Source organism: Aphelocoma coerulescens, unplaced genomic scaffold (assembly GCF_041296385.1).
Source record: "Aphelocoma coerulescens isolate FSJ_1873_10779 unplaced genomic scaffold, UR_Acoe_1.0 HiC_scaffold_151, whole genome shotgun sequence".
Classification (NCBI taxonomy): Eukaryota; Metazoa; Chordata; class Aves; order Passeriformes; family Corvidae; genus Aphelocoma; species Aphelocoma coerulescens.
The window spans coordinates 364,476-378,293 of NW_027183501.1; the positions used below are offsets into that span (position 1 = coordinate 364,476).

General features: G+C 58.9%; 2 long non-coding RNA genes across 2 annotated transcripts; one reads left to right on the forward strand and one right to left on the reverse strand.

Annotated features, from left to right (window-relative positions):
- The first annotated feature begins 314 nt into the window (after window positions 1-314).
- Window positions 315-7,974, forward strand: LOC138100897 (uncharacterized). Its single transcript, XR_011146956.1, has 2 exons — window positions 315-639; window positions 4,047-7,974. It is a non-coding gene; the product is annotated as an uncharacterized lncRNA (long non-coding RNA).
- On the reverse strand, window positions 2,545-8,014 carry LOC138100896 (uncharacterized). The gene is made up of 2 exons (XR_011146955.1): window positions 5,940-8,014; window positions 2,545-4,142 (listed from the first exon to the last, which is right to left on the reverse strand). It is a non-coding gene; the product is annotated as an uncharacterized lncRNA (long non-coding RNA).
- Between the last annotated feature and the right edge of the window lie 5,804 nt (window positions 8,015-13,818).

Genomic DNA, 13,818 nt, shown 5'->3' on the forward strand with positions numbered 1-13,818 from the left:
TTTAAAAACTCATTTTGATTTGGGAATTCAAATTAGAGAGGAAGCGATGCAAAATAAATGCAGGGAGAGATCACAGAATCATCCTGGAATGGCAGAATAGTTTGGGTGGGAAGGGACCTTAAGGATCACCTCATTCCATCCACAGGGTGCTCCAAGCCCCGGCCAGCCTGGCCTCGAACACTTCCAGGGATGGGGCAGCCACGATTTCCCTGGGTTTATGGGCACAAGAGGAAATTTCCAGCAGGAAGTGAGGGATTTCCTTTGCTCTGCCTGGCCCTAGCAGGGCTTTGGGAGGCAGAGGGTGTGGGAACAGGAGCTTTGTCCACTGCCTTGGGGGAGTCTCTGCTGTCCCAAAACCCAGCCGAGCAAGTGGTTGTGGTTTAACATCCCGTTCAAAGGAGATGCCAGGCCAGGAACGGGAATGGACTGCAGAGCAGGGATGGTGCCCAGCAGAGGGGTGACCGTCCAGGGGGTCCCAGCAGTCCATCCCTGCTGGCCAGGTTTGGGATGAGCAGGTTGGTGACTGTCCCTGTGCTTGCTCTGCAGGATGAGGAAGCCAGGCCTGCTGAGGAGGAAGATGAGGAGGTGTGGGAGGATGGAGACAGCGGCCACCAAAGGCTGCGGAAGGCACAGATCCAGGTAGGAGACGTTGCCTTCCGAGGAGAGGGACTTGTCTGTCCCGTTGGAATTTGGGGCGTGAGGCCAGTGGAACAAAGGGTTTGATTCCATTTTCTTACTCGGGTTTTCACGTGCCTTAAGAGAGCTTTGTGAAAATGTCATTATCCCTGATTGAATCTCTGCAAAACAGGGATTGAAGCTTTCAGAAGGGGCCCAACCCTGCCTGCACGTATCCAAGTGCAGCCCCCACTCCCTGTTTTTGTGTACAGCTGGGATGAGACCTCAGCTGCTGCTACTTGCCCACTCACAAGTTGTGTAGCTCAGAGCCTCAGCCATGAAGGGCCAGGCTGTGTTTAAAACAGCCCAAGGTACCAGAGAGCTGAAGTAATTTCCTAGCAGGTAACTTGACTTGGAAGCTGCATTCTAAAATTTGTCCACATTTAATTTATGTCCCACGTGGAGACACCTAAAGAAGCAGAGGTGGGGTGTTCCTAAGAAAAGAACATCTAAATTCTTTGGTGGTAGAGGGCTTAAAATTAAAGTCTGAGTGGAGGTGCCTTTAGGACACTTCCATTCCAGTATCTGAATGGAATTTACATGAAGTATCCAAATCCTGACAAGCTTGTATGAACTCCAAAGCCTCTGCAAGTGTTTTACAGCCAGGGAAGGAGGTAAGAGTCTGGAGTCTCTTCCCAAAACCTGGCTGCTGGTTTGTTTGGCCAGGCATAGGAATAATTGTGTATTCCCTGGGGCTGTCCTTATGGGGAGAGGTTTACTTATGTGCCCTGGGTTTATTCAGTGCCTCTTCAAAGTGATGGAAACTGATTTCATTGAAATGCCAGGGGTGCCAAATGTTTTCCCCAGCCAGAGCTCGGAGCCAGTCCAGTGGGAAGAGGCTTAATGGCCATTTTCCCACTCCCTCGGGGCAGCAGCACTGGAGCACTCGCACCCAGCCGTGCCCGAGGGGCCGAGTACTGGCAGGAGGCAAAGCCGGGGACGGGGCAGTAGGAGCTTGCAGTGCTCCTGGAATCGCAGAGCTGGAGCTGTGGGTTAGAACTCCCAGGAGCTGCTGCCTCACTCAAACCTCGTTTCAAGCTCAGCATCCCTCCTGCTCCCTTGGAATGATTGTTGCTTCTGTTGTTGCTCTTTCCCGATACATGATGATTATTATTGTAAATTCCCACTCCATTTCTTCCATAGCCCTTTGCTTCCCAGAGGTGGTGCTTTAGGCAAGCCCCTCCAGCCTGGGAAGGTGCTTTTGGCTCCGCACTCATTCCCAGTCCCCATGAGCAGCTGGACCTGTGCTGCCCCAGCAGGTGCCTTTCCTTCCTTCCTTCCCTGCTGCACTTTGGCTTTTCAAGGGCTCTCTGGGGGGCTGAGGGAGAAGTTCTTTGTCATTCCAGGGCAGCATAAGCCCTGATCCCACTAAAAGCAGGAGGAATCATTTCATCCTTGTTTTTGGATACACCTTTAGTGTTTTCTCTCTTTTGCTGACACTGTGTGGTGAAGCAGCAGCTCCCTGGAATAATTTTTATTTGTAAAACAGTGAATTCCCTGCTGGAATCCCAGTCACAGCCCCCCAGATCAATGTGCAGTTTAAGGCCTTACACCCTGACCAGGACAAGTTCCTGTCCTTAGACATGGAAAACAGGGGAGAACTCAGACTGGATTGGAGCCAGCATCCAGAATGGGGAAAGTGAGGCAGCGTGCTTGGAGAAGGCTGGGGCTGGTACAGGGGGTGTTCCCCGTTGGATGACACCCGTGTGGAGCCGATCCTTCTCTTCCTTTGTCCAAAGTCCGATGGCAAAGGAGTGAAGAACCCACAAGTGGGGCCTGGAAGGAAAACAGTTCTGTTAAAATTAGGCAAAGAATGCACTATGTAAAAATGGACATCCTTTTTATGTGTGAAAGAAAGTAGGGGAAAAATGTTGAAAAAGAGTTCTTTTATTTGGTGCCACCTCTCATTTTTTTATGGATAAAACCCTCTAGTGAGCAATCAGAACAGGAGTGGGAAAGCCAGGAGCCTTTGACTTCCACAGTGAACTTAATTTCCATGCTTAATTTTAACAATTTCCTCTCTCTCTCAGGACAGGAAAACCCACTTAACTTGTCCCATCTTTGCCAAAAGCTTTGGTGTTTGAGCAGCCAAACCCAAGGAGCTCTGGCCCCACCAGCCTGTACTGGAGGGCCCCTGGTCCTGCCCGTGGTGTGGGATGAATCCCCAGTTGTCCCCAGAGGGGGCTGCCCTGGTCCCTGCAGTGCCCAGCACCTGAGACAGAGAGAGCCCTGTCCAAAGGGGCCTTTGGCACCTTGTCAGGAATGTGGCAGCAGCCCCAGGAGCAGGCTGGAGGTGAGAACTGGGGCTGTGTTTGAGCCTGAGCAGGTCAGCTCAGTGTTTACCTGTGGGGGGAGCTTGGCCCCACACTCTGAGTTGAAGCGGGATCAGGGTGACAGATGCTGCATTTTGGGCACCCTGAGAGTTTCTCTCCCCCCTGGAGCTTTCCTGCAGGGATGGGGCAGGGCAGGGAGCAGAATTAACCCTGCACCTCCCGTGGACACTGCTGGCCTTTGTCTCTCTGTTGTGCCATCAGCCTGGGGGAATTTGCTGCTGCCACTGCCACCCCACCTGGGGGCTGCGTGCTCCTGGCAGCCCTTCCCAGCCCCACACCCGAGCTCCAGCGGTGCCTCCGGGCTGTGTTGGGAGCGTTTGCTGGGAATGGGCCTCATCCCTGGAGTATCCTTTCCTTCCAGAGTGGATGGACAGAGCTGCTGGGCTTGTCAGCTTCAGAGTTTGATTGCAAAAGTCACTGCAGGGAAGAATGACAAGGAGGTTTGTCAGAGTGGTGCTGTCAGACCCCACCTGCCAGTCTGTGCTTTGGGTTGGAGGTTGTTGTGTATTGGCCCTGCAGGCAAGGAATGTCCCCTTCCCACCTCAGCCCAGCAGCTCCCAAGGGCTCTTCCTGGAGTACTTATTCTTTGCTTCCCTTTGGGCTAACTTAATCTCCACCCTTCCATGAGCAATTCCTTGGCTTCTCCTGGAGAAAACCCCACGGCAGAGGCAGTCTGCAAAGGAGCCCAGAGCTGTGCTTGGAGCAGAGAGTGCTGAGAGCTGCGGGTGCCTCTGCTGCCCCAGGCTGGCAATATCCCCATGGAACAGACTGGGCAAATGGGATTAGAGGGAGCACAAGTCCCTTCAGGGAAGGGGTTTTCTCCTGTGCACATCAGGCACAGGGCAGGAAGGGAACTTTGGAAATCAGCTGATTTCCCCCAGAAAGCATCACTCACATCAGCATGGATGACATGACCTGTGCCCACCGCTCACCATGCACCCGGCCAGAATCAAGAGCAAAGGTTGGTTTGGGTGTGAGCACTTGAAATAACTTGGAAAGAGAAGCAATCACCTTTTGCTGCTTCTTTCTTTCTTTCAGATGCTGGGATTGCCTCCGGGCACGTGTGCTGAGCTCTCCCTGCAGGGAACCGTCAGGCCTTAACAGCTGTGAGGTTGTGTTCTTCTCAGTGGGGAACTGGAAATAATTATTAATTAATTAATTGCAGAAATGTCTTCTGAACCTTTCCCCTTTCCTGGTAGATCTTCTCTCTCTGCCTCTGAATTTACAGCTGTTCCCTGGTGTCATTGGCCCTGCCTGAATTCCTTGCAGCTCCTCACTGGGAAAACCTGGGGTGACTGAGAGGGGACACAAGAATTGTTTGTGTAGGAAAATGGGAGGGGATGTCGAGGGGAGCGAGGTGGCATTTTTGAGGGAAAAGCTGAGGTGATGTTTAGGAGAGAGAATGCACATTTTTGGGGCAGAAAAGAGTTAATATTGTAGAGGAAGGAAAATTTGGGGGGTAAAACTTGATGTAACCTGTAGGGGACAGAATGAATATTTTGGCATAGGCATAGAGGAGTAGACAAATAAGGAAAATTTTGGAGGCAAAGCGTGACAAAATCTCAAGAGCAGAGAATGATCACTTGGAGGGAAAAATGAGGTGATGAGTACTGAGCATGTGGGGAAAATCTGAGCTAATCTCTAGGGGAGAGCATGAACACACTGAGGTAACATGAGGGAATCAGTTGTGGGCAAGTAGGGAAACTTGTGTAAAAAGAACATTAAATAAGCTGTAGAAAGAACATGTTGAGGTAAAAATGAGGTCATCAGTAGTAGACAGATGGAAAACTTTGGTGGTAAATCTTGATAGAAGCTATGTGGTAGAAAGTAAATAAATATTGAAGGAAGAAGAGGGAATCAGTAGTGGACAGGTAGGGGAATTTTGGGGGGGTAAAACTTGAAATAATCTAGAGGTTGAGAATGAATATTTTGAGGTAAAAATGAGGTAATAAGTTGTGGACAGTTAAGGAAAATTTTGGGGGTCAAACTTGAGGTAATCTCTAGGGAGAGTATGACACACTGACATAAACTGAGGCAGTCACTGGGGCTAGGCAAGGAAATTTGGGGTGTAAAACGTGGGAAGATCTGTAGGGCAGAGAATGAACATATTGAGGAAGCAATGAGGTGACCAGTAGTCAAGAGGAGGTAGAATTTGGGGGGCAAACCCTGAGGTAATTATGGAGGAACAGTAAGTGTCTTTGAGAAAAAATCGGACCTAATTTGTAGGGGACAGAATGAACATTTTGGGGATAAGACAGACAGAACTTGCGTGGTTTTGGTTTTACAATCTGGTCAGTATACAGGGGACAAAATAGACATTTTGGTCATAAAATCCTAGTTAATCTGTAGAAGAAAGAACTCCTATTTTGAGGTAAAAAGGAGGTGATCAGAATTGGGCAGGTAGGGAAAATTGAGGGGGTAAAATGTGAGGTCATCTCTAGGAGAGAGCAGGAGCATCCTGAGGTAAACTGAGGGAATTGCTGTGGACAGGTGGGTAAATCTGGGGGGTAAAACTTGAGGGAATCTCCATGGTAGAAAAGTAGTATTTTGAAGTAAAAATGAAGTACTCCGTGGTGGAGAGGTACAGAAAATGTCGGGGGTAGAATCTGAGGTGATCTGTAGCAGAGAGAATGCACTTGATGGGGTAAACTGAGGTTTTATGGCCAGGTAGGGAAGTTCTGAGGGGTAAAAATTGAAAGTGTCTGTAGGGTAAAGAATGAGAATATTGAGGTGGAAATGAGGAAAGAGGTAGTGGACAGGTGGGGAAAGTTTTGGGGGCAAATCTTGTGGTAATCTCCAGAGCAGAGAAAGAATGCTTCCTTGTAAAAAATGAGGAACTCAGAAGGAGACAGATGGGGACATTTTGGGGGTAAAGTCTCAGGTCATCTCAAGGTGAGGGAAGGACTATTTGGAGGTGAACTCAGGACTCACTGTGTCCTCCTTCCTTGGCAGCAGCTGGCAGGGAAGGGAGAAGAGGCCTCAGGCTGGAGAGGGGCAGGAGAAAGGCACTGTGGGCAAAGGGACCTCCCTGGCATCCCCAGGGCACCTGTGGGGAACAGAGTGGACACTTTGGGAGCAAAGGGAGGTGAGTGGATTGTCCCTTTGGGGGATGCTGGGATTTAAATCATTCTATCCATTTGCCTGCTGACATTTCCCAGCCCAGGGGCTTTGGCTGCCAGGGCAGCACAAAGATTGTTCCCTGTGTGGTGCCCAGATTTGGGGTTAGGCTTTGCTAGTTCACATGAATTCTACCCAAAGCCCTGAATTGCCACTGGAATAGCCTCCTAGTGCCTCCTGGAGCATGGATATTCCCATGCAGAGCTGCCTATTTAACAGCAGGTGTCAGGAAGCAGCAGAGCTTCCAGGGAAGCTCAGCAGGGTCAGGGCAAGGACAACTTCATGTTCCATAGAATTTGCTGTTTGTAACCCTCATCCCCCAGCCCCCCCCACCATGTCCCTGGGGCACCTGACAGAGTTCCCTGGAATTCAGCTGCCTGCACCCCCCGAGCTCGGGCTCGGGTGATATTTGGAAGCAGGAGAAGGCGCTGGCCGGACGCGCTCCCAGCCCGTGCTGAGGCAGCCCCTGTGCCCCCGGGAGGACTTCTCTCCCTGCAGGAGCAATTTCATTGCAGAGCCTCTGGAAGTTCTTTTCCCTCAGGAAAGGGATGCACATCCCTGCCTTCAGGGCACCTGCAGTGTGAGCCACCTGTGAAAGCTTTCCATCAGTTGTGCAGTTCCAGCTGGTTCCCCAAAAACTGCCAACTCAATCCAAAGAGATTTCTCTGCCTCTGACCTTTCATTTGAAGGCATCTCTGAGGGCATTGCTTGGCATTTCATTGCTGTGGGGGAAGCTTGCCTTGGCTTTAACGCTGCTGAGGGATGATGTCCTCAGGCTGGAAGGGAAGGCATTTTGGGTGGCTGGGACATAGCTGGCAGGTGTGTGGGAGGTCAGCAGCGGGAATTGCTGTCTGAGCCCCTCTGCAAACAGCCCGTGCCGACATTCCCCGGTGCCAGCTGTTCCTTGGGGTATTTTTGGGGCGTCAGTGGGGTCTGTCGGGGCCGAAGCATCTCCGGGTGCCTGTTCAGAGCAGCCCCTGGCCGAGGGGCCGCCCTTTATCCATGTCCATCCCAGCGCTGCCCAGGCAGCCCGGTGCCCGTTCCCGGGATGTGTGTTTGGCATGCTGTGTGCCACAGGCAGGACACTGCAGGCACAGCTCCTCTCTGCAAATCCAAAGCACAAGAGCTGCTGGTTCCCTTCCTGGGGCTGCCGGCCTTCTCCCTCCCCCCGTTCCCTGCCAGCTGGGACACACAGAAGGAGCACCAAGGAACACTCCTGGCAATGAGCAGGAGTCACTGAGAGCTCTGTGCAGCTCTGGGCCACAAAAGCTGCCTCAGCCGCCACTGTGATTTTGGCCTGTGAACACTCACCTGCGGGAAATGCCCCTCTGCAGGCAGGAGCAGCTCTGACACTCTCCAGAACTTTGGCCATGGAGCAAGTGAACCCTCAGGACTTGCCTTGCTTCTTTCTCCCTGGAAAGGGACGTGGAATGAGCACCTTGACAGCTGTTGGGGAAATCCTGGAAAGGGCAGGAAATCAGGGCTATGGGAAGAGTTTTGTGCTGTCCCCCAAGCGATCACCTGTGGTGTTCCATGATCAGGTGCTGGCCATGGAGCTCTGCCCTGTAGCCATGGCAGGGGCTGGGGTGTAAAGCAGCATTAGCATAAAAGAAGGAGCTGTATTTGCAAAGGAATTACCTTGCTGGCACTTGGCATTGCCATGCCAGGCAGGACATTGGCAGGAGCTGAGATTGGCTTGGTTGGAGCAGGGTGCTGAGAATGGCCAGGTGTGGGTTCAAGGCCCAGATGAGGCATTCACATAAGGGTTCGACTTGGTGCTCCTTGTGTATCCATTCCCACTCAGGAGATGCTGTGCTCTGGAAATAAAGAAGAAACAGTTTCCACTGGACTTTCAAAGCCAGAGGTTTTTGCACTGGAGAGTGCAAGGCGCAGAGAAAGTGGGGGGGGGGGGGGGGGGGGGGGGGGAAGGAGAGCATCAGGTACCGGCTGAGCGGCCCGAGCCCCGGCCCCAGAGCGGGCGCAGTCAGAGCAGAAGCGGCAGCAGCGGACTCGGCGCCAGCGCCCGGCCCGGGGGAGCGGCTCCTCCCGGCCGCGGCGCTGCAGCCGCGCTCGCTGGGCGGGGGCGCGGCGGGCGGGAGGCCCCCGGGGGAGCGGCCCCGGGGCGGGGGGAGGCGGGCGCTGCTCTGCGCAGGGGGTGCGGCGGCCTCGGCAGCGCCGGGGCTGGGGGAGCTGCGCGTCCCCGCGGGGGCTGCGGGCGGGCCCGGGCCGGGAGCGCCGCCGCTCCGGTTCCGCCCCACGGGGCGGGCGGCGCTGCGGGAGCGGCGGCCTCTGGGGGTGCCGGGGCCAGCACGGGCGGTCCCCGTGCCCCGCCCGCTTCCAGGCGCGATCCAGCGCCTGCTCCGGGGAAGCGCCGCCCGCCCGGCACGGCCCCGGCTCCCCGCGGCCGCGGCGGGACCGTAGCCGGAGCTCCGGCGGGACCGCAGCCCCGCGCTGGCCGCAGCCGGAGCGGCAGCGCCGGGCTCGGCCCCAGCGCCAATCCCGGAGCGGCTTTTAACCAGCCGCGGCGATCCCGATCCCTAATGCCATCCCCAATCCCACCTCAGTTCTCCGAGCCCGGGAGCCACACCCCGCCCGCCGAGGGACAAGCGGCTCGGCCCGGGACCCCCAGCAGACACCGACAGGACTCGGACCCGAATCCCCGGACCCCGTTCCCGGTCCCACCTCAGCGCCTCGGGCTCGGCGCAGCGCCGGGAGCAGCCCCCGGGGCCGGGATCCGCACAGCGCTCCGAACGACGGTCCCGCCGCAGCCCGGGACGAGCAGAATGAGCATCCAGCGCACAAAGCGGAGCGGGCGCGGATCCGCCGGCATTTACAGGCGCGGGCGGGGCGGGGCGGGGCCGGCACAGGTGTGAAGGGCGGGGTCCGCACAGGTGCGCGGGGCCCCAGAGCGGCTGCGCGGGGCGGGGCCGAGAGGATTTAAGCCTCGGGAATCGGCCCCGCCGCCATTTGCGCGCTCGGTGCTCGGTGGGAGAGGTTGCGGCCGGACCGGGTTCTGTATCTCTATATATCTCTGTGTCTCTGTATTTCTTTTTCTTTATATTTGTGTTTGCTTCTCTTCTTCTAACCCTCTCTGTTCTTCCCCCTCTGCCTCCCCTCCCCCACCCCCTACACCCCCCCCCCCCAACCCCCCCCCCCCTCTCCCCCCTAGCCCTCCCCTCCCTCCCCCCCGGCCCGGTCCCCCCCATCCCCCCTCCCTTTCCCCCTACACGCCTCAACCCTGCCCTACCCCTCCATCCCCCCCCCCCTCCTCCACCGTTCCTCCCCCCCCCCCATCCCGCGTCCCCCCTGCCCCCTCACCCTGCTCCCCTTCCCCTCCCAATTTCCCCCACCTGCCCTCAATCCTCCCCCTCTGTCTCCCACCTTTCCTTCCACCTCCCCGTGTTCCTCTTCCCGCTTTCCCCCTCTGCACCTTGACCCCCCCCCCACCTGTGCTCCGTCCTCGTCCTCCCCCCCCTCCTTTCCTGTCCCCCCACCCCGCCTCTCCCTGCACACCCTGAACCCCCCACCTGCCCTCCTTCTTTGACCCCCTCTGCTCCCTTATTCCCGTCCTCTGTCCCGTCTTTCCCCCGCAGCCGCGGGGCTCGGGGCGCCGGAGAATAAAGCCCAGAGGGCCGGAGCCCGGCGCCCCTGCCCTCGCTGGAGCCCCACACGGGGCCGGGCCCGCTCGGCGGGTCCTCTGTGCAAACAAGAACACCGCCGGGGCTCCGGCTTTCCACACACACACTGGGGATCCCCTCCTCAGGAGGGGGTCCCGGGGCGGGGGGTGGGTTTCAGGGAGGGGGGTGTGTTGGGGTAGGGTGGGCCCCCTCCACCGGAGGAGGGGGTCCCGGGGGGGGGGGTGGGTGGGTTTCAGGGAGGGTGGTGGGTTGGGGTGGGCCCCCTCCAGAGGAGGGGGTCCCGGGAGGGGTGGGTGGGTTTCGGGGAGGGTGGTGGGTTGGGGTGGGCCCCCTCCGGAGGAGGGGGTCCCGAGGGGGGGGTGGGGGGGGTGGGCCCCCTCCGGAGGAGGGGGTCCCGGGAGGGGGTCAGGGTGGGCCCCCTCCGGAGGAGGGGGTCCGGGGGAGGGGGGTGGGGCGGAGGGGGGACTTTCCCCCCCTCCAGTCCCCGCCCCCTCTCCCGGACCCCCTCCTCCGGACGGGGCTCCCCCCCGGCCCCCTCCCCGGGACCCCCTCCTCCGGACCGGGGCCCCGGGGGGGAGGGAGGGGGGGGCGGGTGGGGTGGGGGGGGCTCGACGGGAGGGGCTGTTGGTTTGGCCTGTGGTCGCTATGTCTGTTCATGCTGCAGAGTGACGTGACCCCCTCTGCTTCCCCCCCACCCCACCCGCCCCCCTCCCTCCCCCCCGGGGCCCCGTCCGGAGGAGGGGGCCCCGGGGAGGGGGCCTGGGGGAGCCCCGTCCGGAGGAGGGGGTCCGGGAGAGGGGGCGGGGACTGGAGGGGGGGAAAGTCCCCCCTCCGCCCCACCCCCCTCCCCCGGACCCCCTCCTCCGGAGGGGGCCCACCCTGACCCCCTCCCGGGACCCCCTCCTCCGGAGGGGGCCCACCCCCCTCACCCCCCCCTCGGGACCCCCTCCTCCGGAGGGGGCCCACCCCAACCCACCACCCTCCCCGAAACCCACCCACCCCCCCCGGGACCCCCTCCTCCGGAGGGGGCCCACCCCAACCCACCACCCTCCCTGAAACCCACCCCCCCCTCCCGGGACCCCCTCCTGAGGAGGGGATCCCCAGTGTGTGTGTGGAAAGCCGGAGCCCCGGCGGTGTTCTTGTTTGCACAGGGGACCCGCCGAGCGGGTCCGGCCCCGTGTGGGGCTCCAGCGAGGGCAGGGGCGCCGGGCTCCGGCCCTCTGGGCTTTATTCTCCGGCGCCCCGAGCCCCGCGGCTGCGGGAGAAAGACGGGACAGAGGACGGGAATAAGGGAGCAGAGGGGGTCAAAGAAGGAGGGCAGGTGGGGGGTTCGGGGTGTGCAGGGAGAGGCGGGGTGGGGGGACAGGAAAGGAGGGGGGGGAGGACGAGGACGGAGCACAGGTGGGGGGGGGGTCAAGGTGCAGAGGGGGAAAGCGGGAAGAGGAACACGGGGAGGTGGAAGGAATGAGATAGGGTAGGGAGAGGAGTCGGGGTGCGTTGGGGAGAACGAGGGGGGAAGGGAAAGGCCGGGTGAGGGCGAGGGATGATGGTCAGAGGAGGGGGAGAAGGGGAAGAGAGGGGAGTCGGGTTGGGGAGCGGGGTACGGAGAGGGGAGAAAGGAGGGCTGGGGGACAAAGGAGGGCTGGGGGGGTCGGGGATGCGCAGGGGAGCAGGGAGAGAGGGTGGGGGGCGCTGGGGAGAGGGCAGGAGGGGGGCTGGGAGGGAAAGGGAGGGTGTGGGGGAGAGAAAGAACTGGGGGGGTAGGAAAGAGGTGATAAGCGGGGGAAGAAGGAGGAGGATAGGGGCAGGAGAAAGAGGGGGAGGAAAGAGGGGGAGCCCGGCCCGGCGGCAGCCTCACCGACTTCTGAGCGCGCAAATGGCGGCGGGGGCGATTTCCGGGCCTTAAATCCCCTCGGCCCCGCCCCGCGCAGCCGCGCTGGGGCCCCGCGCACCTGTGCGGACCCCGCCCCGCGCACCTGAGCCGGATTAGGGGCCGCCCCTGAAGCCGCGCCCCCGGCCCCGCCCGGGACCGCCCCAGAGCCCCGGCCCCGCCCGGCCCCGGGGCCCGCCCTGCCCGGCACGGGGGCGGCTCCATCGCTCGGGGCCCCGCCCCTCTCTCCCGGGCCGGGCCCGCCCCGCGCACCGGGGCCGCTCCTGGGACCGGGGCTCCGGGTCCTGCCGGCGGCCGCTGCGGGTCCCGGGCGGCGCCGCCTCTTCCCCGGCGGGATTGGGGCTGGCATCGGGACCGGGAGGAGCCGCTCCGGGACGGGCGCTGGGGCCGAGCCCGGCGCTGCCGCTCCTGCTCCGGCCGGCTCTCCGCGGGGAGCCGGGGCTGTGCCAGCGCCCGGGCAGCCCCGGGATCCCGAGCCGGGCCCGACGCGCCGGGCCGGGCTCCGCTCAGCCCTGAGCCCCTCCCGGAGCCCGCCTTGGGCCCCACGACGCGGCCCCGGGCTCTGCCGCCAGCCCCGGACGCGGCGCTGAGTCGCTGCTCCCGAGCTCTGCGTGAGGCCGGGGAGCCCGGCTTCGGGCTGTGCCTAAGGCAGGACTCGGAGCTCAGAGACACAGACTCGCCCTGGCCCGAAGAGCCCGCTTTGAGCATCAAAACACGGCATTTAGGCTTTAATTCAGGTCCAGCAAAACGCAGCACTTCAGTTTCTCTTTGTGAGCCCAAACACACAGGACTCATTCTCTTCCTCAAGCCCTGAAAACAGGATTTAGTCACTGTTTCTGAGTCCCAGCTCTGGCCATACCAGCCTGCTCTCAGGACTCTTTAGATAGAGAAATGCTGTTAGCAAGGGTTCTCTTGCTATTTTCTAAGTCTGTGAGAGACTTCTCTCTCTCACAGAAGAGGTGGCAGGGAATGTAAACAACCAAACCACCACCTGCAACCTTGAAAAGTCTTGATAATGGTACAGTAGAAAAATATTTTGAGAGTGGATGTTTTAGGATTTTAGCCAATCACCCCCAAGGGGAGGCTGATCGTTTGTCCAATTAGACTATGAAGAAAAAAGTCTATAATAGAGTTTGTAAAATAATTAAAGAAATGAATCTTGCTGCACAATTCCTGCCTGCTGGATCTTCTCTCCTCCTCCTCCTCCCTGCGGCTGCGGGACACAGTGATATACCCTAGGGCCTGGGCCTGCGGTAATAGGACTCCACAATGCAGGATTTAGTCTCTGCTTTTAAGCTCTGCGCCTGCTTTTGAGCCCCCGAAACGCAGCACTGGGTCTCTTTTTGTGAGCCCAAAACCGCTCCTGTCCCTCGGGTTCGGAGCCCCCAGAAGTGCCCGGGGCCACAGCTGGACCCCAGCTGGGCACCAGCAGCTGCTCCCTCACCCCCCGTGGGATGGGGAAGAGACCAGAGACAAAATTCCAGCTCAGAACAGTTTAAGAATGGAAACCAAGACAAATACAATCATTTGAGATTAATGACAACACATAATAACAGTGAGAGCAACAAGAGCAGTGGTAACAATAATGAACAGGAGAGGGAGAAAAACCCCTCCACACCCCCCTCCCTTTAACATTATAAATCCAAAATTTAATCCAGAGCACCAGAATCTCCCACTGTGGGGGATTTCCATATTCCTGTTACTTTCTCTGTGTTCTGTCCTGGGGATTTGTGGACTGAGGGAGGCACTGGCTGCTCCTCTGGGCAAGGGGAAGGCCCCTGTGCTATTCCCATGAAGAGAACACCTGGAATTACTGCCCTGGGAGCCCAGTCCGGTCCTTCCAGTGACTGGGGGGCACCCAGAGGGTCTTTACATGAAATGAAAATGACATCCTGGTCCAGTGCATTGACAGCAGGATTGGACACTCCTGGCCAAGGTGACCAGTCCGTGGGAATCGCACCGGTGACCATCCAGGGGGGATTTTAAGTTGGATTCTTGCAGATTTCATCGTGCAGAAGCTCCAATTCTTTTTGGCACCTCTTGTTCAAATGTCTCCCCACTGGAAGAGGTCAATTAGTCTTTGTAATGACCTGACTGCCAGAGGCAGGGAAAAACAATCAGCGTTCCCTGAACGCCTCCATGACTTCCATGTCCACCTGCACCG